General features: G+C 32.6%; 1 protein-coding gene across 7 annotated transcripts in view; it reads left to right on the top strand.

Annotated features, from left to right (window-relative positions):
- The window catches only part of LOC141452598 (TOX high mobility group box family member 3-like), a 268,943-nt gene that overhangs the window by 65,762 nt on the left and 179,669 nt on the right, over window positions 1-23,512 (top strand). The window contains exon 1 of one of the 7 annotated variants that reach the window (XM_074124904.1): window positions 522-572. The exons of the other annotated variants lie outside the window; for them this stretch is intronic. The gene's annotated coding sequence lies outside the window, so the exon portion shown is untranslated. Of the gene's footprint in view, window positions 1-521; window positions 573-23,512 lie in introns of those variants that run through there. 7 annotated transcript variants of the gene reach the window in all.

The raw sequence follows: 23,512 nt of genomic DNA, 5'->3' as shown, positions 1-23,512 counted from the left end.
CACAGCGTTAGCAGAAATTAAACTCTTTATGTCACGATCGTTGTTAAAATATTCCAAAATCATCTCTAAAATTATACCCGATTACGAGCCTGATCTTACTACACCAATTATGATAGTTGGAGACTTTAATGTTGATGTCTCACAAAACCGCTCATTGCCCGACTTCATGCTCAGCGAGTTCAATTTGTCTTATATTGAAACTTCTCCAACAACGTTAGGTAATACCTATATTGATTTAACGTTTACCAGAAATCTCGATGTATCTTGTATGCCATTTGTGTCGTACTTTTCGTATAACAGACCTACAATTAATAGTTTATATTGTAACACAGTAATAATTTGTTTCCTTGATTTCATCCTAAATACATGAATAAAAATATTTTATATAAAAAATATAACCCGTTACGTAAACGTATTCACGTACAACACACGGCCGGGTCCATGACACAGCCACAGTAGAGCTTTTTTTTTTACTTCAATTTCTTTTTCTATTAACGCTTCCTTCCTTTATTTCAGGTGAGTGAGGAGAATTCAAACGGAAATGCACATCTATATTACCAAACTTTTAATGTGTAAGTAGCACTAAAAAAGATTAATTATCTAATTTAGCGATTAGATTATTCTATTCAAGTTAATGATTATATTAACGATGAAATTATCCGTGAAGCAAATTAAACTTATTCAGGAATACGAATGAAAATCAATAACGTAATACATATAAAAAATCAATAACTACTCTTGAATATCGTTATAATTACATTAATAAAACGAAAAGTAATTAATATGGCGTGTCTGGATGTTAGTTTGAAACCAATTATTTATAAATAAATAAATTATATTCGTAATAAAATCTATTACATTATTAAAACTATTAATAATGGGAAAAAATTGATTGTATCTTAATGATCGCTGATTAAATAATAAAAATTAACAGTACAGAGTTTTATTATTTCAGGTAGAATCAATTTGGCTTCAGTTTACGGATGTATTGACTTATAAATTTTTTTTTTTTTCATTTAAATTCAGAGATTTTATTGGTGTAGAGATTAGACTTTCATTATGTTTCGGTTGTCCACTGCACTTGCTGACTTATTGAGGGTAATCTTTCGCTGGGAACTGAAGAAGGCCATCTCTTCCATCTCTCCCTGGCAATATCTGTTCAGATATTCAATATCTGTTGTAACGAACTAATTTCTAATAGAAAAAATGTCGCCTTTTCAAACCAGTCGTTTATAAAGAATGGTCTTCTTCTTTTGTAGGGCAGAAAATTCATACTATCTTCATTAGCAACGCAATCGAATAATGTTTTAGAGATGATTCCTCTCTTCTCCTGCCTGTAGTCCCTGAAGTAAACCCAGAAAAGTGTGGAGATGCTTGCTGACCCATTGTGCCATATAAGAAGGCAAAGTTCCGAGCTTCAAGGGCCGCCATGATCAGATAATGTTGATGGTTAGCGATTGAAGGTCTCTGCTAAATTTTAGTAACTCGTGTGCAGCCGCACATTACAGAAAATATTTATTTTTTATTGGTCCATTCAGTTTTTGGGTCAAAATTTCAGAGGGGACTAGAGATTAATATTCAATCAGATTTCTTTTATTTCATTAATTTATATTTATAACCATAATATCAAGGCCATTTTAAAAATAAGAAGCAAGCACCTTGACTTTACAGTCCAAGGTTGATGCAGATAACCATTTTTAATTTAGGATACTGTTGCTTTTGAAGACATGCAATGTCGCGATACTTTAGAAAAACAATAAATATAATGCAAAAAAAAAAAAAATGTTTAAAATATAATAAAATTACAGAGGACTTGTAATAAAGGCAATCAAAGAACTCTCAGAACAGGAATCATATTAGTTGCACATTGCAATGACATGCGCCTTGTAGTAAAACATGCACAAGACATATGGCCGTTGAAACTGGAGACATATATAACACCTGCTCCTTTGTTGCACTACCAGGCATTTTTTTTATTCTTATTATGCTTCTTATGACGTGGGCGTCAATTAAATAACGGGAACTTTTTGGTGTTTTATAGATTAAACGTCATAAATTTTTTTTGGTTAAAGATAACAATTTCAGAATAAATTTTTAGTATTATTGCACAAAGATATTTGTAAAATTATAATGAATGAATACCTTAAAATCTATATTTAACACTGCATTGCCAATCCGGAGTCAATTTGACTACAAAATTGTAGGAATTGCTCTGTTTTCCCACATCTCATAGCTATCCCGAAATGCTCTTAGATATGCTATCCCCATTATCTCACCATTTGGATAGTCACGAGCTGATAACCGTGGAATTCTTAGTTTCTTTTTGCAGATTAGTTTACTTGAATCATATGAGCCATTTTACTCCAGATTGGCATTACACGTAAATATATCGGTGCCATTTCGAATCCTGATTGGTAATATAAGTAGATTTTCTGTTATTAACTTGACTCCAGATTACCAATTTGGTCTGCCCTTACAGGGAAATTTATTTCTACTTCAAACCCTCTGCTGCCTTCCTCGAGAAGAATTCTAAGATTTTCCTCAGTGTCATAAAATTTATATTTCCATAGATTATGAAAATCGAAAGCAAGATTCATTCATCTTTATTCTTTTTTGAGCTAAATGTTACAGCGGTATCGTACAAAGGGAAGCTCAATAAACTGGGTTGCTACACTCATCTTTACACAATGATTCAGTGAATCGAAATTTGTGTGCTAATCGTAAAACTTGAAGGTAGTCATTGGGTTTCTTTTTTAATATGATCAACGTGTATTGCCTAAATGCTTATTTGATAAATTTACATAATTTTCATAGAAAGTATCAAGGCACAAAAGAAAGCCTCTTTCTAGAATTGATTTTACGTCCGAATTGCAGCAAAAACTTGCAGCGAATTGGTTAATTTCCGATCCGTGTCAACAGCGGCACAATATTTGAAAAAATAGTAAATGTAATTTAAAAAAATGAAAAAACCTCCTGATCAGAAGGCAGCCAGTCAGGGTTCTAGTTGAAAATACTGAAATTACTGCGATCCTAAGTTGAAGTTAATTCCTTCTGCGTGAAATGTTAAAGCCGATTTGTGGACAAAATTTGTTTTTCCGTCCTTAATTCCTATTCTTTCTCATCCTTTAATGCAAATTTTATTATTAAAATTGAAATCAATATAAAAAAAAAGATAAAAAAATAAATTATGGAGTCAATATGACTCCAAATTGGCAATAACTGACTAAGTTCTAGCATTGGAAATGCAGTGTTAAGTAGTTAATCTTTGCAATGACTACAGCTAACATTGAAATATGTTAATAAGTTGACTGTTATATTTAAAGCCATGATCTCTAAGCTTTCATGAATCTGTTGGAAATGAGCCAGCAACTGTAATGCGAGACGAAAACATGATTGAAGTTGAAATCTTTACAACAGACTGATTAATCTACTATCTCTTATGATGGATTAAGGTCCAAAGCCGGTCAGGGGTTCCTACGACTGATAAAAATCAACGCCCCTTCAGTATTCATGATGATCTAATTTCGTGATCCACTTTTTCTATTACTGAAGGGGAAGGATTCAGTTACTTGGCTATTCACAGAGCCCTAAAGACTCCCTAGCTACGCAGTGTCTGCAGGGTTGGTTGGTGCGCTGTAAAATAGTATTCAGTCATGCAGATTTTGGATTTTGTTTCTTTTAAAATAAATATCTTTTTTTTAAAGTCATCTGTTTATGAAAAATGCAGTTTTTGCATATTGCTCTGTGTTTGTTGTGGGCAGCATGAACTGTGAATGAAATAATAATAATAATAATAATAATAAAACCGGTAAATTCTATATTCGGTTTAACACCGATGTGTAAACCTATAATATTATTTGAAATATTTGTTCTATAAAATTTGAACAGGCACTATTTTGGGAGAGAAATGTTGGTTAGGCTTTTGCTCTAAAATAATATTCCAGAGTAATGTACCTGAATAAAGGTAATAATAACTAAATATATAACCTACTGGGTCATATTTCACTAGGGGTCATCGACTGTTGCGGTCATCAACGCTGACTTCCTCTTATTCGCTAACAAATTGCAAACCTCCTTCGATGTCCATCAGTGAATATCCAATTACAACTTTTTTTTTTCCTTAATAATTACATACATAATTATATATTATCCTCTTTTTTACTAAATATGTAATAATAATTTGTAATAATTATTATTATATCGTTACAATACACTACATCATTACATTAAACAAACAATACAGTTTAAATTATGTATATACTATAATTAGATTTCATTTATTCACTTTAGTTTATAACCTGACAGTTTTAGATTAATGACAAATGGTTGAAACACCTGCTCATACTTTGATAAATTACAATAGAAATCAGTTAGAATTCTAAATTAAAACACTTCCTTTACTTCAATTTGTATTTAACATAAATTTAGGTAACAATATGCGCGTTAGTTCCTAATAAATAGGTGCCAGTGGATTCATCTTGATCTTTAAAGAGTAGATTCCATTATTATTGTAATATAATGTTTCTTGTTTTTTTTGGTGGATATGAACGCAATTTTACTCTCTACGCTGTTATAAGATGAAGCTTGTCAGCCAATTGAGATTTTGCCAGCTCCTGAATTTTCGTTTGGGGTGATTACATTGGGCGATATAGTCTAAATTAGCAAATAGTTTGTAGGCTAGAGGAGTTTGGTCTACTTTTAAGAAAACAAAATATTAAAAAAAAATTGTTTAAGTAGGGAGTAATGTAAAGAAAGTTTTATTTAAATCCAGCTACCTAATTAATAGCTAATCGTGGACGGAAGCGACTAGCAATCATACTTCACTTTAAATTTCTCATATTTAGTATTAAATAAACTCTAAGGACTACACCACTTGGCTAACGAGGCGCCTCCCATTGTTTATATTTAGTGAAAGTGCTGCAATATGACGAAGAGAGCTCAAATCATACGGTTTATTTTAAAATATTAGGTAAAAAAAGAATCAATTCTATTAAGGCTGAATTCCCATCAACTGAAGGTTGACTTTAAAATCTCGACCACAAGTTTGGGTACACTCTATACCAAAATTAACACCTAACTGTTAAAATTTTATATCTTTATCTCACTTAAAGCTTTTGACGAAGCCATATTATAGTCTTATATAATGCATTATATTTATTTGGAAATGAATTTTGTATTGTTTTTCTTTTAAACAAACCTTCATTGTTAACACGATCCGATTTATCACAAAGGATCTGGGATGTACATTAAATTGAAACAGTTTGGTTATCATAATTTAAATAAATTACTGAAACTCTATTCGGAGGTAACAATATTCATTCAATACTGATTGTACTTTCTATATAGTAGCATTTATAATAACAATGAAGCATGAAACCAACTTAATAAGTATTACTGCACTGGCTGTAATAATAATGTAATATCTGCAATGTACTGTTACTAGTACATAATGTATTAATGCATATATTTTATTCTTTTATACTAAGCAATTAATTTTTATTGATGTTAAAGTGTTTAACGTTTATTTAACAATTTATTTAAACATCATCATGTACTTGGCTTCTTTTTAGCAGGTAATTATTGATTACAACGCTCTCTATGCACGAATAAATCAAATTTATAGAAATTTATGGTCAGTTGTTAAATGTTATAACTCAGTTCCGTTTGGTGGGCAAATAGAAATGAATCTGGTACTGCATCATAGGCTAAAAGATCCTTGGAAACAGGAAACATTGTTCACGTTTGACGTTTGATGGAATCATAGGTGTGGAATGTATCTCAAAAAAATAAAAATTATATTCCCAAAGACTGCCTGAGCAATTAAAATGAAAATTATAAAAAAATTTGTGCACTCGCTTTTAAGGAAAAAAGCGACCAATAAAAGTATTAAACAGGAAATAATATCCAGTGTGAGAAATTAATTCAGTTTAAAAAACCAAATAATAATGTAAACAATAAATGATAGGAACTGCGCACTTGTCACATTTTCGATTGTCAACTTGAAGTAAATATCAGTTTGATGTTTTCCGTAATTTTCAATAATAATTATAGACTCTGATTTTCTATTGTCAGAGTTTTCTTGTTTTATTTCGTTTCAACTAGTTTCAGATTTTCCATTCATATTCAGATTTTGGTTCATCAGGTCTATTAAGAAAACGTTTCTTCCGTACAAGCTTAGCAAATAGAAGACACATTCTAAGTAAGGATCTAAAGCGATGTTCGAATTCTCTGTTGTAACGGCCAAAGCTGCTGGAAGGAAATCCGTATTCTGGTCACAATTAAAGATGTTAAACTATAAATTTAAAGTATTTATGGTCGATCCTAAGAGTTGTATTATCTAAATGTCCTAATCTAATTTTAATTTTAATCACCTCTTCAATAATTAAAAGAATAGGATTTATTTTGTCCCAAAACATGAAAGTTTTTGAATTGAAATCAAAACCAAATCCGAATCAACTTTACGATAAGAGTTAATGAACTAAACAGTGATATTGGCTGGATATAATAATGCATAAAATATTCTCCACATTTTTAAGCTATAAAAAAAGGTAACAAAATAATCACAATTTTGGTCCAAGCTCAATAAATTGTTTCTCACATTGTCCTTCCAAATCAAGAGGAATACCTCAATATGTAGAAATAGACAATCCCAATTATCTTTTCATTAAAAGAATATAAAATAAATGTACAGAATGAAGAAGTTAAAATAAAAATGTACGATAGGTCAAACCAAACAATCATTTTGGGACTGCTTATTTCAAAATTTAGTACTATATTTTGTGAGGAATTTTTGAACTTTCACCTCCTATATGATCTTAAATTTTAGTAAAAATAATCTAGCAAATGTTAATCCAATTAGGCTAAAAGCAAACAAACATAATCACTAAAAAGCAATATAAATGTAGGTTACAATTAAAATAATGTTCTCCACTTTAAAAATGAGAAAAATAATTACTTTGTGCAAAAGAAAAGGTCACCGATCTGATTATTTTTTTAAATAAGGGCCACATTTATAGCCCTCTGGAAGTAATAAGGCTCCAGTTATAACTCAGGTCATAAAGTTCCAGGTCTGAAGTCCAACATTGATCTTTATCTTATATAAGAGTGCAATATCAATAATTTTCTTTTGTAAATATTGTAAATTTAGGTAGGGTGCTCTTGAGTTTAGCAAGCGATACTCGGTAGAAAGCTTGAGCAAGCAACATTGAGGTTAAGATTACATCCACACAACGCGATGGCATTACTGGACAGTAGAATGATTAGCGCGGAAACCAAATTGATGGGACAAAAGTATTTCCTGTTATTCTAGGAGTGGATAAATTCGTTTTAGGAGCAATTTCTCAAGGAGTTTTCCTAAGATTGGACGATAGGATGAAACGCTGTTTACTACAGGAGTTTTAGGTTTAGGTATCATTATTGTTTTGGAGAGTTTCTGTTGAGGAGTTGGGAGAAATGTGGTTCTAAGTGCTGAATTATATTGGTAGGTTAATAGGAAATCTCTCAATCATCTTGGGCAAATAAAGAAAAAAAAAATCATATTTTAAATCTAAGTTCTTTTAATTAAAAGAATTCAGACACGTTTTCAATTGTTCGCTTATTTTTCATTACATAAGTTAAATAAGTAATTAAATTACATGTTCTATGTAAAGGTATAGAACAATTTTTTAAGGTTGTGTTTAGTTTCTTGTCTTTTCAGTCTAGTATGGGGATTCCATATCAACCGTTTGTCTAGGTGCAGTCCAAGGTAGCGTACTTTGTCCACAGTTGGTATAGGAGTTTGGTTCAAGATGATGGGAGGTAGGATTTTCCGTCTGAGAGTAAATACTACAAACTTTGACTTCGTAATGTTGGTTTTGATTCTCCATTTGAAAAGCCAGGCCTGTAAATGTTTGATGTGTGTTTGTAGAGTTCGTGTAGCGATAAGAGGATCGGAATGAGAAGATAAGATTGCAGTATCGTCAGCAAAGGTAGAAAGAATGGTATTTTGACGTTGAGGTATGTTTGCTGTATATAAGGAGTAAAGAAGAGGACCTAGGACACTGCCCTGAGGAACATCAGCTCTAGCTAGACGGATATCAGAGTCTGCTACTCCACAGTTGACTCTGAAATATCGATCTTTTATGTAAGATTTGAGGATGAGGTAGTAAGTATGAGAAAGAATCTTCCTCAGCTTAAACAGTAGTCCCTTGTGCCACACCCTGAGCGACGTCAAGGAAAACACTCGGGCAATACTGCTTTCGCTCGAGGGAGGTAGCAATAATGTCTACAACGCGAAGCACCTTGTGAGAAGTTGATTGATGTCTCCGAAATCCGAATTGATGATCCGGAATTATATTTTGTTCTGACGTTAAAGGATAAAGTCTTTTAAGAAGTAGCTTTTCGAGGATTTTGGAAAGAAGTGGTAGTAAGCAGATTGGTCGGTAAGAAGTAGTGATGGGTTTCGTCGGTTTTGGTATCATTTTGATGATTGAGAATTTCCACAGAGTGGGAAAGTGCGTCGTTCTGAGGATAGAGTTGTAAAGCAGTGTGAGGAATAGTATGGCTTTTCTTGGAAGTTCGTTTAAGATGGTTGAGGTTATGAGATCGTAGCCAGGTGATTTTTTAGTTAGTCGGCGAATTTTGTACATTTTTCTCAACAAAGATTTTGTAATGATTTCATGAAAATTGGTTGATTTGAGAGAGGTATTATTTATTTTCTTTTTCACCTGAGATGAAGGAATGATGAAGAGGAAGTATTACTGTAACTTTAATATCAAGTTTACGAGATTTAACTTTCAACTAGAATAATAACAATTAAAAAAAGTAAATAAATGGAGAGCCTGTGCTTTTATGATTGAACTGAATTATAGTAAAATAGAAAGTCGAAACTAGAAATTCTAGATTACAATTCCATCCCTTTTTGATTTGTAATCAAAAATTGATAACAGCTAATTCGAGATTTCCTAGATAATTTCATTTCACTTTATTGGCCTACACTTTCATAAAGTTTTATGGCCAAATGATAAGAGCAGTGTTAGGGATGCTACTAACCACGATGGTAAAAATGAAACTAATTTTAACTTCTCTTTTGACTGAAACTGTATCATTTTACAAGAATAAATAGTACATAAAGTAAATCTCTGATTTCTATCTCTGTAGATAGATTAAAACGGTAAAAAGTGAGATTATTGGTGCCTGATAGACAGTTTATATTTCCCAAATTACATAAAAACAAAATTGCATAGAATACTTGAGTTCTTCAAAATTCTGAGATCTTGGAATTGAAATACTAGCAGTTTCTCCAGTTCATTTTTCTCGCAAGACTCTTGGGGAAGCTTCGAAATATATTTTTTTTTTACTCCAATCTTCCATGTACGTAGCTCATAGAATAATAAATGTTTCAAGGGAATATCTTTTTAATTTCCCTTGTGAATCCTGCTAACATGATATTTTACACTAAATTTTAACAAAAAAATTGTGGTCTTTTTATTATTTGTCTGTGGAGAACCTCAAGTTACCAGCCTGGTTACCGCTCCCGTAGAAGCTTTGCAATCCAGTGGTTGATTTTCCCCTTGCCAATCGTAAGGTTTCAGTCCTTAAGTGCATCTTCAACGGATGCCATTTCCTACACTATTGCTGCACCTTAATTTTACCACTTCAAATAAATAAATTTATATTTTTTAAAGCAAAAAAACTATCTTCAATTTTTACCAAGTTATTGCCACAGAGGATGGGGTTAGACAAAACTTCTTAAATGGCAAATCTCGAATCTGTACCTCTCCTTCTACCTAGATTATTCATTTTCTCTCCCAGATATGACATACACATTCTACCAGGAATGGTGAAAGAAATAAAGAGAGCCAAGGAAGGAAATGCTGGAGTAAAATATATTGAAATTCTAAATGCTGTCGTGGGCGGAGGCGGAGGTTATAAAAGAAAAAAAATATATATAGGGAACTCGAGAGAAAGTTATAATACAGGAATAAAGAAATGAAAAATGGTGAACCAACTGTGGAATTTTAATATTGCCAACTTTCATATCTTTCAAAAAAAAAAAATTCGTATTATTACCAGATATTTTTGATATTGTAACTAAATATTTTCTACCTTATATTTTATATCGTATAAACGGATAATAAATGCTCGCAACATATTTACAAATTATATTTTCCAAGTTTTAAGTTCAATTTTTTCAATCTACATTTTTTTTAAAATATATTTACAAAAGTTTGAGAAAAAACAGTTTTTGTTCTGTATTTTAATTAAAAGGCTCATGTTTTCACGCTCTTGTTTGTGTAATGTATTTGTTTAATTTAAATTTGACGTCGACCAGTTTTTTTAAATTAATTCGACTCTAAAGTTGATTAATATTTTTACAAAACATTTATTTATCATCGTTTTGGATTATATAAAAAGCCTTTCCATGACAATTGATTTCACTTTTTTTTTTGTTTGATGTGTTTCGTCAATCTGATCTAACCTTCATGAATATTGTTCAATGCTTTTATTAACTAATTCATTAATCTTAGGATGGAAGATTTGCGAGGAATCGGTCAAATAAAACAACTCGTCTCTTTGCCAACGTTTCGACAAATATATTGTCCTCTTCAGGCCCTGGATATTACAAATACAAAAACAATTTACAGAGTCAGTAACATAGAAAAAACAGTAAAAATCAGTAATACAAAAATAAACAGTAAAATACAATAAATTCATTATAATTCTTGAAACTTACGTGGATATGCGGGTTGGTTGAGTTACAGAAAACTAAGAGCCACGTTTTCTGACTCCATTTCTGGCTCTTAGTTTTCTGTAACTCAACCAACCCGATGTAAATGTAAGAAAATGTAAATTTTTGTAAGAAAAATAGAAGCTTCCAACCACAATTTTGTTTATTGATTAGCTCTAAGTTTTCATTGGTGAGGGCGTGGCTTTTTTTTTTTTTTTTAAGGTGTGACCACCTAACAAACCCGGCTTTTTATTGGGCCCAACAGACCGGCCTACCTTTCATACATCTAATATGCCAATATAATTGGTCAATTCTTTATTGAAAATATTATTAATTTTTTACTAAAGAGATTGCTACCGATGGGTAGTCTCCTCCTGCTATTCACCCAATTCATCTTAGTACTTCCTGATTTACTTATTCTGTATGTATTATACAGATTGTAAATAGCTATATAAATAAATATAAAAAAATTAATTATTTTTCACCCATAGGTATTTCATGAATAATTAATTTTAGCATTAAAAAATAAGCAAATAGTTAATGTACTCGTACTCCATTATTATTCAATTTTATTTGCACATGGCGGTCAATTGATTCGTCTTTTACTAATTCTTTACTTGTTAGACTTTCTCATATTGTATTTTACGTAATTCTACTTACTGAAACTTGGTGTTTGGTAAAATAATAATGGGGTTGACTGCACTTCAATGGTACTTCTTAGCTTAACTATTTTAACTTTGCTGTATTGACTATATTTTGCCTAAATCGCGGACATTTCCAAATAAAGAGAATATATCGTCATTAGGCAAATTAAGATTGAGATTATGGAGTGACTTTTATTCCATTACCTGTGAAAAGGTAATTAGAATTAGCTTGAGCGTAATAGTTAAAGAAGAAAGTTCCTTAACTGGAATTCATATCGATTTGTATGACTTCGCAATAGTTGACTAAATATATATTATATATAGATATATATTTATAGAGAGGAGAGCTAGCTGGAGAAACCAATATATATAATGCGGGTAATATACGATGACAATAATTGTATAAATTGGCTGATAAGAAACGGTAGATAGCCTGTAGAAACAGGGTGCAGTTGGAGGAAGTCAGAAGGGAGAAAGGGTTGTTCCAACTATATTCCTTCAACCCCACACACACACACACACACACACACACACACACACACACACGTGCGCCACCTAACCCGTATATACACATATCTCCTTTATATGTATGTGTGGCGTTCAGGAAATGGATTCTCGATTCGATTCTATTCCACTCAGAATGATGGCAGTGAAACCTCCCCTAGTGTTGTAGAAGAAAACTTCTAAATGTAGGACCAACATAGCTTTTCTTTTCATACCATATATTTTCCCTACTTTTTCTATGCTTTCCATTTTTTTCCTCTCTCTCGTTTACCTTTTCGTAATGATTTACCTGCATCAGAATACATTTTAAATTGATTTTTCTAGGTTTTTTATTAATATATTTTACTCTTTTTTTTCTAAATATAAATATAATATATACTTTTAACTATGGCTGAAGTAAGGTTCACATACTCCATCCCATTATGGTACTGTATCAAACGATCAACAGCCTCCTTTTCAATTTACATTACTGACGTAGTAGAGCTCGCACCAACACAATTCTGATATCCCTTATCTATAAAAGCCTTTCTGTTAACATAACTCTTCTTGCAACCTGTTCTGTGAGCCGCGTGCCCCCATTTACGTATTCTATATATTTTAGATTCAAACTATACTCTATTATAGATACTGTATGATATATTGTATATCAACACACAGGCGCACACCTACAAACATCGTATACAGTGTGTAATAAACAACTTTCCAAACTCCCTACGTCACTGTTTGTGAGAAAAGCGCATCAATTTTCTAAATAATTTCCTGTTTAAACTATGTATACCCTTTATATAGCGATATTTATAGACGTGCTTAATGCTATCTGTCTTTTATTTGAAAATAATATTATGAAAATGGACCTAAGGTATAGAATTTTGTCGCTCGGATTTCTGTTGTGTATAATTCGTAACAATTTTGCATACGAACTTTGAATTTGACTTTTTATAAGTCACTACACCTTCATTTTTGGAATCGTTTATAGTTGCATGCTACGTTTTTGCCTGATTTAAATCAGTTCCTGTTTTTTGCGATGTTTATGGAGCCAATAATTAATCGAGTGATTATAAACACAGTGATAATATTAGCTACATTAAATTAGAACTATCGCCAAACATAACTAAAGAAAAGGAAGGGTTGACAGATTCTCGAACTCTTTGTTTTCATGAAACATCTGATTTCTAGGGTCAGTCTCTTATTGGAAGATTGACTTTTATTTAGCCGTGGAAGTAGGTGGTGTATTGCCAAATGGAAGTAGAAGTTTCCTCTGAATCTTTAACATAACCACAGTTCTCGGCGATTTCTGTCGCTGAAAGATGTTCTTTTAAAATGAAACATAATTTTTTATTTCTCCTTTTATTGTAATTTTCACCTGAACCTACAGGGTACAATAAGTAACTGTGATGAATGTATATATAGATAACGTGTCAAACGAGAATGACGGTCATTCAGTGATGGCCGCCATTAGTCACCCAGTTGTTCACGGGGCCAACGGCGCCTCAGCCGTCTTCGTGGATTGGAGGGTAGCGTAGTTGACGACAAGTTTGCAGCTAAAGGGTTGAGATGAAGGGAGAGTTTTAGATGAAAATTTTTATATCGAATTTTGGCAAGTTCGGAGATGAGTGGAATTTGGAGATCTGTATACGAGGGGGTACCCAAAAATAACCGGAATTGCGTTGCCGCGCATGGAGCTTATGTAGTACGCATTTCTGCCGCTAGACGTGTATAGCGCAATTCCTTGCCAGTTCAGTCCTGCCTGTGTTGTCTGCCTGGCTTGTTCTGTTCATCTGCAGTGATTGTTTTTACCAGCGCTGTTTTGTTCTTTTTTCGTTTTTTATGATGGCAAGTTTAAGTGAACAACGTGCAGCTCTGAAATTTTGTTTTCTACTCGGCAAAAATGCTGCTGAAAGTGTTTTAATGTTGAAATCAGCTTACAAAGATGACGCTATGGGAAAAACTCAAGTATACGAGTGGTTTACTCGGTATAAAAATGGCGACATGTCGATTGATGACAAACCTCGTTCTGGACGTCCATCAACTGCCCGAATCGACGAAAATGTTGAAAAAATTCGAGAGCTGGTGTTCACAGACCGTCGACAGACAATTGATCAACTGTCAGAGAGTAGTGGGTTATCTTGGAGCTCGGTTCAGCGAATTTTAACGGAAGATTTGGGGATGAAAAGGGTTGCTGCCAAGTTTGTTCCTCGAGTTCTGACTGACAATCAAAAAGAACATCGAGTTGAAACATGTCGTGCTTTGAAACAACAGCTTGAAACTGATCCAGACTTTCTGACGAAGGTCATTACTGGTGATGAGTCATGGTGCTATGGTTATGACCCAGAAACAAAGCAACAGTCGAGCCAATGGAAGACGTCATCTTCACCCCGACCAAAAAAATGTCGTCAAGTCAAGTCAAACATCAAAACAATGCTGATTTGCTTTTTTGATGCCAAAGGCGTAGTCCATTCAGAGTTTGTCCCCCCAGGTCAGACCGTCAATCAAACCTTGTATTTGGAAGTTTTGAAAAGATTGCGCAATAGTGTTCGCCAAAAAAGACCCGATTTGTGGCAAACAGGAGACTGGTTCTTCCACCACGACAATGCACCTGCACACACAGCCATCTCTGTTACACAGTTTTTGGCTAAAAATGGCATGGTTCCGCTGCCCCACGCACCTTACTCGCCTGACCTGGCTCCGTGCGACTTTTTCTTATTTCCACGCATGAAAAAGGGCATGAAAGGTCACCGATTTGACAACATTGAAGAGGTCAAGAAAAAAACGAAGAAGGAGCTGTCAGCCATTTCTAAAGATGACTACAAAAAATGTTTCGAACAGTGGAAGCACCGGTGGGACAAATGTATTAGTTGTAATGGAGAGTATTTTGAAGGGGATAAGGTTGTTCTGTAAAAAATTTGTAAATAAATAGCTTTTAAAAAATAATTCCGGTTTTTTTTGGGTACCCCCTCGTATATTGTGTGGTTACTAACATAGAATGAAGCGTCTACTATGCGGCGGAGTATTTTGGATTGGAGTGTTTGCAGTCTATTGATGTTTGATTTTTTTAGCTGTTCCGTGAGAGTTTTGAGCGTTTGTCGAGTAGTCTGGCTAGAAGTTTGTATCGTTTGTTTAGTTCGGTACGTTTAAGACTCGTATAGGGGTTCCAGGTAAGTCTCTTGTCTAGGTACATTCCAAGGTACCGCACATGGTCGGCTGGTGGGATAGGTGTATGATGTAAGAAGACAGGTGGCGGAGTTTGACGTTTGAGTGTGAAGACTATGTATTTAGACTTAGTTGGGTTAATTTTTATTCGCCAGTTTTCTAACCAAGGCCAAATGAAACTCAAAAAGGAAATTAATACAAAGTAAAATGAATAGATAGAGAACAAAAAATCATTCTAAAAACAAACAACATCCGCAAAAGAAGAAAGTAAAATAGCAAAGAAATTGATTCCAAACTACAAAATCATATAAGGACTGCCCTTAGTAAGCAGCATTTTGTTTACTAGAATGGGAGAGAATATATGGTAAGAGGTCTATGCACAGTGGGCAGTGTCTAGAGATCAGCTGATCTTCTTCTACTACAGACAGCGCGATTGTAGTGGAAACGGGCGGAAGCATGTTCAGCTCACTGAGTTCGTAGTAATGGTATTGAGGTAGTAATGGTGAAGGGTCTACACAAAAAGGAAGAGAGAGAGAGAATACCCTTGAAGGACTGGACAAGGGTTTTGTGAAGGACTATTGCAGTGACGCGGTCGGTGTGCTGTCGTCGTCCCAGTGGAGAAGATACGGCCGCACAACAGGTGTCCAAGACCCTCTACCTGCTCCGGGAGTCGCCTACTCACTTCACGTCGCCTACTTACACATCTTACCTTCTAACCTACAAAATGAAAGAACTTATCTTTATTTTTATATCTTTCTTAAGACGATGGGTTAGTCTTTATGTTACATATTTATCGTGGCTGGTCGTTTAAACCCTTAATTTCTATAAAACACTAATCCTTTTTTGACTTACACTTTTTATGCTGAAAAGCATCAGTTTAAAGTGGTTGGTATCTGTATTTTCGTTCCTGCCACCGACGCTCCGTAAATTAGTACTTTAATCTCGTTATTTTGGCATAAACCCTATTATTGCCAAAAGGTTTCATCAGTTGAAACGACTGAAAAGTTTGTTCTGACTGAAGAAAGAAACGTAACTTCATCGCTCTTCTAGATCTTTTATGGATTTCATTAAAAAAAAATATTTATCTTTTGTAGGAGTGAGTTTTAAATCAATTTAAATTGAAAATGACAGATTCTCCGAAAATGAGCCAACTGAAGCAAAAAGAAATCATGCTGTAAAATCACTCATTTGTTTAATAAAATGTAACCTGTGTCTTAGATAGAGAGCAATATCAGTAACCGACTTAACAGTTTTGGTCTTGATTTGTTCACTTTTCTTAAGTATCAACTCCTTAAAACATTTATCCGAAATTTTGCATGAAACTGAAATTCAGCTGCTTAGATCAACAGTTATATGAGTCAATTTCAGTGCTAACATGTTGGTGCATGCAATACATATAATGGGAAAGCTACATCTTAAACTTCAAAACAAAAATTAAACCAAACTAATGAACGCTCAGGTAAATCTTAGTGGAGAAGCCAGACACGTTTACTCCTTCTTCTAAAAGTATCTACAGACTCCCACAAGTTCACGGTCATATCTCCAGTAATTTTATACCTGGCATAATATCTTTCTTTTATGTACGTTTTCATTCCAACTTTGTTAGCTTTATACATTAATTATATTTCTAAAAATAAGTTTCATTTTTTTTTTTAAACAAAAAAAAACGAAATAATTATTTTCAAAGAATTGTGCTCAAGAATAAATATTTGTATTCGAATAATTGGTGAAAGTTAGGAAATGAGTTCAAACTGAGACAAAATTATTGAACATAAAGGCCCTGGATCATAACTCTCTGGTCACTACTTCTAATTGTACTATTCGAACACGTAACCATATTTTTTGTGATTATTAAACAAAAGAAAGGAACTAAGAATGGATGTTGATAACAGATAATCATTGGTTAGTTGTTATTTTGAAGGATTACCGTAATGGATGTGTATATCTGTAGATATAATAATGGCTTTTTCTAGAAAACTCTGGTATGTGAATTCCTATTCTTGAGCTGTGTACAAAGTACATAAAGTTATTTGTATTGTATTTATTGCTTATAAAGACAATCTTAAAGCAAGAGTTTGATAAAAAATTATTTAAACATAATACATAGTTAAGTCTGTAATAAATAATAAAAAGTATTTCATGTTTTAAGAGACGAATTCCTGCCTGTAACTAATTGTTAACCACACATTTGGTTAGTTGAAACCCATTATTTAAATTAGGACTTTTCGTTTTAATTATTCTACTTATAATATTTTTTCAAGTCAATTAGCTACTTTGTACATTTTTGTAGCTGCGTTTCCGTTGTATTTTAGTCTGAAGATAAAGTTTCGGGTAGTTCAAAACCTTTCCAATATTAGATAAAAATGAATAAAAGCCAATCACGAGAGTCCAATGTTGGCTATTTATGATCTTATTACAATTGAAACAGCCTCCACAATCAACATCATATGTTGGTATATATCTAATTTTTTTTTCTTACATTTATAACTCTTTGATTCTAATTTAAGCACAGATTCATGGTTAAGAATTTATAGAACTTCGCAACCAGCGGGCTTTTTCCAACTTTTACTGCAGTAAGTGTGCACATAACTTGTACAAATTTGCTTGAACCAATTCTGTAAATTACAATGTAAAATAGCCATAAGGTTATTGAATGAATCTTGTTTAGCCTTGATAATTGATGTGTACAACTAATTGAATTACACAGGCAATCAGGTAAACTGTCTTTACATTCACTTCAGGCACACTTCAACGTTACTAATGACTAGGGAACGGATTCGTATGTATTTACATATTTTTTTCTAGGCAATTTACAGACGTTTTTCAACTAGAAGTATTCATACTGACACCTTTTAAGCCGTTTGAGTCTACTTTTATTTCGCATATTTCCACATATTTGGATGTTATCGCATATTTATACATATTTGATTAAAATAAATAAATATTTCTACATATTTAATCAAAATATGTACATATTTTTCATTTTGGGCATATTTTCATAATTGGGAGGTGGTTGACAGGAACTGTGAACCACAGACTGTAGGGCTGTGAATCACAGTGGGTACAATGGTTATTGTAATTTACACAGAATGCTGCTAAACAGTGACGGGCACTTGTTAGTTCTTTGAAGTTGTCTGACGTTTTCTGTTCTTTCAGCTCGTTCGTTGAAGTGTCCAATTCATTTCGTTCGGTCACTTAGTGTATTCTTTTTTGGGTGAAATGCCACGAACATCGGCCTCAAACAAACAACTGGTTGCTAAATATCTTCGCGAGTTTCCAGCAGAACTTTTTTTCGAAGTGATGGAGACATTTTGTACTGCACAGCTTGTGACAAGCGCGTTTCTTGCTCTCAACGTTCCCAAGCCACCCGACATATTGCCACGTTCTTTACTAATGACTGTGCGTTCTAATTTGTTTACACATGCAGTAGGATCTCACGTGGCATTGCAATCGCTCTCAGAGCCTCTTCTTCCCTAATCTCAACTAACTTCTATGGAAATCTTCTGGCAGTTATCCTCTTTGGGTTACAAAGAAACTGATTTTATGGGCGCTAGTTCGCTCAGCTTCTCTCTGAAGAAAATGCTGTACAAAACTATTTATAAAGAAATGATGCTTACTATGTACAAACATTTATTAATAAAAAGTTTCACTGCGAATAATCCAAGAACTTGTTTAAAAGAAATATTTGTGAGTAATTGAATCCAAATAGTTTTAGCGAGTGTATTTTAACAATTATATTTTCTTCTAGTCTTTCCTTGGAAAAATCAATTGGTTTTGAATTCCACTTAATGATGATTTCATCAAAATCACACAATTAAAGAAAAGTTAATTGTAAATTAAAACTTTGATTCTAAATCAAGTCATTTTATTTAATTGTGTTATAAAACAACTTATATAAAATAGCTGTGTTATGAAATACATAACTTATATTTAGCTGTTATGAAGAGATAAAAGTTAAAAAAGTGTGGGAATAAATGGCCGCATTAGAGAACATAACAAATTTCATTAAAAAAAGAAAAAAAAATGTAAAAGAACAAACGAACTGAAACTCACTTTCTAAATAAGAGAGAAAACCGGTTTGCCTGGATTTTTGCAACATTAAATTTCTTAAGTCATTTTGAATTAATAACTTATATGTTTGTGTTGGCTGTAGTAGATTCAGTTATTGATTGGGTATTTCTTGTACTCCAATTATTTAACCAATTTCTTAATAACTTTTTTACCAAAATTTCTCACTAAATACCATCTTATCTTAAACATAAACTACCAACTTTCTTAATTCTGTTAGATATTTCTCTATTTTCTTTCACTTTCATCAACATCCAGAACAAAAAGCATGAAGGAAATACGATCTCTTCACAATCATTACGCTTCACGATTTGTTCGTTTCACACTTTTTGCTGTTATTTATTTTGTACCAGATTTAATTTTATTTTTACAGAAAATTTAATTGATTACCGTAATTGATTAAGAAATAATGTATTGCTAATGAAAATAGAGAAAGTAAATATTCACTAAGATAAGTAAGTACCTTGTAATACTCTAGACTTCATAACAATGAATATATAGGTTTCGTGACCGTAAATTGTTAAACTTAGGATTCAAGATTGGCGAGGAATCGGTCAAATAAAACAACTCGTCTTTTTGCCAACGTTTCGACAAATATATTGTCTTCTTTAGGGCGTGGCTATGCGGGTTGGTTGAGTTACAGAAAACTTCATTTTCATTAACATTTTTATGTTCAATGTCTCTTGTGCATTTACAAGACTAATGGCTACAAGGATGAAAAATATGAAATTAGTTGTTTGATAGTGCGAACTGAGTTTATCGACTCCACACACTTTCTTTTTCAAAATTAAGAAAATTGAAACTTAGGCTTTGTCAGTTATTAATAAACTTTGTCTAAAATATCTAAAGGTTAGCTAGGAAAGCTCCAAGCAAGCAATCATCTCTACCAAGTTTAATGAAGTTCTAAGAATCGTAACAAACGAGGCAATTAAATTTTGAAAATAAATAATTTTGATTCTTCAACAATTAACAATAATCTAGACAAATCTTGAAGTGTCTTCAAGAAATTGAATCAACTTCATAGACTTTTCTTTCTAAGATTTAGTTTACTGTAGTTTTACTTGTGCGACTTGTTTTCAAATGGGAAACGCCTTGACTTATCTAAATAAATTCATTTTAATATTTATTGTTATCCTTATTATTAGACACTTGTAAAAAAACAGATGGTATTCTTAGGATATCATATGATTTATTCATTTAAAGCTGTCAGTTTTTTCCTAACTGTGATAGATTTCAAGCTCAGGTGCAAAAGAAGATGAACGAGCGGACTAGTGGAGCTTTTAAAGCTTAGCACTAATCCGTTTTTCTTAAATATTTGTTTTTATTTTCTTTCCTAAACGTAAAGTGGGATCCCTAAATTTTTTAGCTGAACTAAGTTCAGCTATATTTGATTTCTTAAGTTTTTTCTTATTTCAATCGTTTTTATTATTAAAATTTATGTACTTGAAGGAACAAGTCTAAGCTACTGAGTTAGCTAATACATATTTCAAATCCATTACTACAATTATTTCTATATTTATATGTTTAAAATTGGAGACTGCTGCTGTTACCATCAGGCTGCCTGCACCGCCTCAGAAATCGAATTGGGGTTGTCAAAAATGAAAGCTGAGGGGCTATAGGGTTTGGATGAGTAGATAAAAGAGAATCGATTTATTTGTTACGAGTTTAATACTTCTTGGACGAATGAAGTGCTAAGATCAGTATGAATTGCTCCCTTAGAGACATAGTATGAAGCGTTGGTTTTAATCGGCGGAGAATTGTGAACTAATAATGATTGGAGGCGGTAGATAAAGGGAATGCTCCAAGTCCGTAAGTTATAAATCGGTTTCAGTAGCGTGTTGTATATTTAGTCAGTGTTAGATTAGACTAGGGCGGCCTCAGGGCCTACGCCACTGCGACCCTTTTGGGTCTATTGTGGCTCAGTGTTAGTCAGTGTTAGTTTTGAACGTTTGCGTATAGTTAGTAAAATAAATAATGAAGGTACACTTCATTTTTTGCCGAAATCAAAAACAAATAGAACTTCACAGCGTAGTAGAATTTTGGGTGTTCATCTGCATTGGAAAGAATCTCTACTTTTCAAGGCGAGCAATAACACTTACCTAATAAGCCTACATCTTTCTTGGTTCTTGGTTTTACAGCGATTTATTAAACCAAATACGTATCGATATTCACAGAGTATGACTCTAACCAATGAACTACCCGGCCATTCATTCTCTTCAGAGTAATCACATCAAAAGTTGATGAGAATTACCATCAAACATCTCCCCTAGTGAATAGACTAGTTAACTTCATTTAAATACTGCATTTCTTTTTGAAAAAAACACACTTTGAAAACATTTTTCAAAATCATTATCACTTTTCTAACTGTAAAAAGGGAGTATTTATGACTTCCAAATAATGCAGAAAATCAACAAAACGTAGTTAAATTAAACTTAATTAACTTAATTTCTAAGGCTGAAAACAAGTTCTGTACTTTTTTTTAAAAAAAAAACGAAGTTAAGTGGTTAAAATGTTTCCAAAATGTAGTGATTTGAAAAAAAAGGAATTTTTAAAAAGTAAAACTTTACCTTAAGTGCAGTAAACCGAAAAATAGGACACTTTAAAAGAGGAGCTTATTAAATTTGATTTTGAATTTATTGGTATTTAAAACAGTGTATTGTGTATTACACAAAATTGATGAGTAATCATCAATGTTTCAAGTACAAAAACTTGGAAAAGCAAGTGATTAAGTACATTTAATTTTTGTAATTCATAAATTAGCAAATTTTTATGATAAATTCAAGTGCAGTAAAAAAAAAAGGGTCTTTAAAGCAAACTGTACATGCAAATGAAATTCTAAATTTGAATTGTTGTTGTTCTAATTTGAGTTAAAAGTTGTAGTGACAGCCAGTACGCTTGGAATAATAGTTACAGATTTTATAAATATTTTCAGTTTATTGTTCTCTCCACTGGTTGATTGATGAAAAAAGAGAAAAGCAATTAACAAAAAAACATTTGAGAAATTGAATTAAATGCATAAAACATCTGTTTAATTTAGTTTGTTTACTCAGCATAAAGATAATAATGTAAATATTAGCTTCGATTCAATAAATCAAAATTACTTATACATGAACAACAAGAGCTCCCCTTCAATATAAACTCTTGCATATTGATTTTACATTTACCTCTGAGTCATACATTTGTTTTTCCATACCCTCAAACTCAGATGTGTTTGTTACTTTAACATGTGTTTCTAAATAATTAACTCCTTTTTTTTTTTTATAAAAATCGATTAATTCGTTTTAAAAATTATCACTTTAAAGCAAAGATAGTTCTTTCACCCAATGACAGTTAAACAGTGTGGTAAATATGTTGAATGTAAATTGCGGCTAGTGTGCAAAAGCCAGGTTGGGCTGCGTGCGGTTTTCGTGGTACCACTCACTGTGATTGATATAAACCTGGCGTTTAACTCTTCTGCCTTTATCAAACAATTACACATTCATTCATACAAACAGGTTTGTTTTTTTTTTGAATGAATGGTCATTTACGCACTTTACAGCTGGCTATTATTTGCGTAAAGGCAGTTGTAAAATTTTAACAACTATTGAAGCTATAAAATGTTTAATAGCTTCTTTATATCCCTTTTCTTCCTCATTTTGTATTTCTCGGCGTTTATTACGCGTTCTTTCATTCAATTTCTAAAAGAATTACGCACAGTTTACCGAAAAATAAGTTGTGTGATTTGCAATTCAGAGCGAAAATGCAATTTAGTTTAGTATCGCTGTTCCAAGGGATTATTTTTGTTCTTCAGGAGAGTCCAGGAAAATTGACCATTTTGCGTTCCAAAATTGAAGATGAGTTCTTCGAAAGTCGAATCTAGCGCAAAAAGTGCAAGCTCATTCTAACAGACATGTTGAAACAGGAAAATACAAAAAAAAATAAGAAGTAAAATAGCCATATTAAAAAAATATCTTTCGGTCCAGTAAACATGTGTGAATAATTCATAATACTTTCAAGGTTACTTCACTAAAAAAAATAATGCCCTTCGTTATTTCATAAACAATATTATTCAATTTAGTGCAGTCATTCTTTAATAAACACTTATTCTACACATTCTCTCTCAAAAACTTACATCTCGTAGTCAAAAATATAAGTTGGAATGACAATGTTAGCTGTTTTTAAATACAAAATAAATATTTGGAAGACTTCATTTCTAAATATAGATTTCTTATTTTTCCTTCTTAGCATTCTTACCGCCGCTTTTACAAATCAGGGAATGAACATTATTTCATGAGCAAGCCGCATGACAACTTAGATAACTTAGACATAAGTAACCATTGGGGCGGCATTTGGTCTATGAAGCGTGATTGGGAGATACCCAGTTTGAATCCAACTTGTAGCTAATTTGTTATTTAATAAAAGAAGGATAACAGTGCTGAATTCACTTTCCTCTGCATCC

The sequence above is a fragment of the Rhodnius prolixus genome, unplaced genomic scaffold, assembly GCF_049639745.1.
Source record: "Rhodnius prolixus isolate KJV_2025 unplaced genomic scaffold, Rpr scaffold_3, whole genome shotgun sequence".
NCBI lineage: Eukaryota > Metazoa > Arthropoda > Insecta > Hemiptera > Reduviidae > Rhodnius > Rhodnius prolixus.
This window is presented reverse-complemented; position numbering and strand designations above follow the sequence as displayed.